The following is a 2,955-nucleotide window of genomic DNA, read 5'->3' as shown; positions in this document are numbered from 1 at the left end:
TTTCTCAGACTGTTTTTTAAAATCCGTGCAACCAACAGTTTCTATTCTCTCTCTTTTACCACGTCTTTTTCTTGCTTGGCTCTTTTTTTCAGCACTTTATCTTTTCTTTTCTGTTTTGCATAGGAAACGCGTCTCCCTGCCCTCGGGTTAAATTTAAAAAAAGTGAGAGAGTGTCGAAGAAATCAAGAAAAGCAATAACGAGTGTTTTCAAGAAAGAAAGCGAGGAAGGGGGAGGAAGGAGTGTGAGAAATATGGGCGAGAGAGGTAGAGACAGAGAGAGAGAGAACAGTCTTTGATCTCTCTCCTGGTGGGAGCTGGTCTTGGCATGCTGCCAGAAAACCTCATGGCGCACACGCACACACACACACACACACACACACACACACACACACACACACACACCAAACAGACGCGCACACACACATATTTAGGTCTAGCTGGCCTGCTCCAGGGCTTTGTTGATTATTTCTGCTGGGAGGATCAAAGACGTCGAACCCCCTCCTCCATCCTCCATCCATCCATCTATCCATCTATCCATCCTTTACCTATCTGTTTGTTCACCAGTCCATCTGTACAGCCAGTCATCAGTCAGTCCACCCAGAGATTTGCCACCAAACCTATTGTGTCCAATGCAACCAAATTAGAATAAAACTATACCTCACTTTCCTGTTAGATGTATTTGGGGGTCTTGTGGGTTCTGATGAGAGTTAACTTAAATTGGCGTGTTCAATGTTTCTGTGTCAGGATGGCCGAGCGGTCTAAGGCGCCAGACTCAAGGTACTCCTTCCTCAGTGAAAGGGATTTCTGGTCTCCAGATGGAGGCGTGGGTTCAAATCCCACTCCTGACAGAGATTTTAGCTCTCTGTGTCCCAGAGCAACCATTGTCGGCCGACGACTTTTCAACTGAGACAAATGACCACTGTTTGAATAAATCCGTGAAATTTTTATGTCAGTTGTGGTTTGCTGCTGTGACCGTGATCGCTTGGTGTAAGGTGGTGGAAGCCCCAAGTCAGTCTTATTTTGTCTAGCAGCTCTAACAAAACACAACATAGTTAATATGTCAAAAGGAATCCAGTTGTAGTCTTGCAAATCATGACCCTGCAACATCCCCAGTGTCTGTGACCCAATGTTGCCTGTAGTCTCTGCAGGGTGCAAAACAGTTTTCCTAATAACGAAGCAGCAGCAGGGGTTAAGACTGCCACTGACTGGGTCTCTTACCATGCACGCAAAGAATATGATCGTTGCATGATGCAAAAGACATGCTGAGCAGTCTCCGTACTTACCATGAGTCTGCAGCTGAGCACTGCTTGCAGTTTTGGCAGGGACTCAAGAATTTTCACCTGGTGAAAAAGCAGAGCCGAGACTAGACACAGATTGTGTCTCTTCTGAAGTATGCCAGGGTGCAGTTCTGTTACCCAGCATCAACACTTACATGTTGATGACATTTTGACGATGACTTAAGAGAGTTAATATTCCATGAAATGGCTCAGCTAAACACTTATATTTTCTGGTGCTCAGATGACCAAAAACTAGAATGCTTTTTTTAATTTATGTGTTGAAATTTGCCAATTTTGTTGCAAAAGCCTGAAAGAGAAGGCAAGACATTTTGTTTATTTCGAACTTATTCTGACTTTTCTCTCAGTGCTACACAGGAAATGTTTCTGTAGATGATCCATGAACTCTGTCCTACTCATTGATGATTTCATTATGTACAATCCTCATCATCATTTTTACCGGTGATATATAACAATGCTTTTGTTGCTTTGCTCCATCTTCTTTCCCTTAATGCTGTTTGTTAATATTTATGCTGGACTCTGGTCCTGGCTAGCTTTGATTTTTATTGTGTGTTGTAAGCCCATGCAGGCTGGGCATAATTGTTAGCAAATACAGTCATTAATACATAACCTGCTATAAAGTTTGTGTGCAGTGTGAGGAGGGTTGACCCAGAAATACATCCCGCCACCCTTCTTAGTGTTCTTAGCCCATCAGAGTTGATGCAGCAACGAAATCTGATCTATTTTGCTGATAGATGTAGCCCGGCTAGCTCAGTCGGTAGAGCATGAGACTCTTAATCTCAGGGTCGTGGGTTCGAGCCCCACGTTGGGCGAAGGTGATTTTGAAATGGCATTAACCTCAGAATTGCAAGAGTGTAGTTTCTGAGGTCTGCCATTGACAATGATCTCTGAAATGAGGATAAGTTTCAGAGCATGATTTGCAAGTGCCCTTAAACACTACTCAACCTTCGCTGATAGTCGGTGGCTGCTTGTTGCCTGCAAATTCAATGAGCTGCAGTTCTCCAGTGATCTTGAACAAATCACTGAACAGTAGCTCCTCCATGAGTTTCAGAAAAGCCCTGACAAAAAAAGCACACACGCAGTATCGATATACTGGCTCTAAGAGGGATAACCACAGAATTAAGACGGTGAGCCGTCTCTCATTTAACTGACAAGAGACTTTGATCAGGGGCGAGGTTGATGGCTAACCTGCAAGGGTGATATTTAGGGATTAGGACGCCACCTTTGTTGACATGAGCAGTTAATCACTCGGGCAAAGGTTGAATGCAGGGCCAAAGGAAAGAAATGGTATGCAGTGAAAAAATACATCAGGTTCAGAGTGTCAGTGGAATGGAAAGAAAATGGACTTCTGTAAATTACATGCGAGTGATGTCTCAAGTTTGGGTCTGGATTTTTTCTGTTTATCCAGCGTGTGTTATGTGCATAGTGAGGAGTTTGTTGCTCTGAATGGGGGACAGAATGACGTCAACAGCTGCCATTAGCAAGGTCAGGGCCTTGGGTATGTGTGTTTCCAGGAGAGACAGTCTGGAGACACACAGTAACATCTTCAGCTGTTGCTTGAGTTGTAAAAAAGTCGTTATCACTCACTCAGTACTTTCTGTCCTGCTTTCTGTCTTCCTCCGTCATTTTTACCATTTCTCATTCCTTTTAGCTTAAATTC

The 2,955-nt window shown here is 43.7% G+C and overlaps 2 non-coding genes across 2 annotated transcripts; both read left to right on the top strand.

The window, feature by feature from the left end:
- The first annotated feature begins 739 nt into the window (after positions 1–739).
- Positions 740–848, top strand: trnal-caa. The gene is made up of 2 exons: positions 740–777; positions 803–848. It is a non-coding gene; the product is annotated as a tRNA-Leu (tRNA).
- A 1,186-nt stretch (positions 849–2,034) lies between these two features.
- On the top strand, positions 2,035–2,107 carry trnak-cuu. The gene has a single exon. It is a non-coding gene; the product is annotated as a tRNA-Lys (tRNA).
- Positions 2,108–2,955: the final 848 nt, after the last annotated feature.

The sequence above is a fragment of the Plectropomus leopardus genome, unplaced genomic scaffold, assembly GCF_008729295.1.
Source record: "Plectropomus leopardus isolate mb unplaced genomic scaffold, YSFRI_Pleo_2.0 unplaced_scaffold29099, whole genome shotgun sequence".
Classification (NCBI taxonomy): domain Eukaryota; kingdom Metazoa; phylum Chordata; class Actinopteri; order Perciformes; family Serranidae; genus Plectropomus; species Plectropomus leopardus.
The sequence above is the reverse complement of the archived record's forward strand: the minus strand, read 5'-3'. Positions and strand labels throughout refer to the sequence as shown.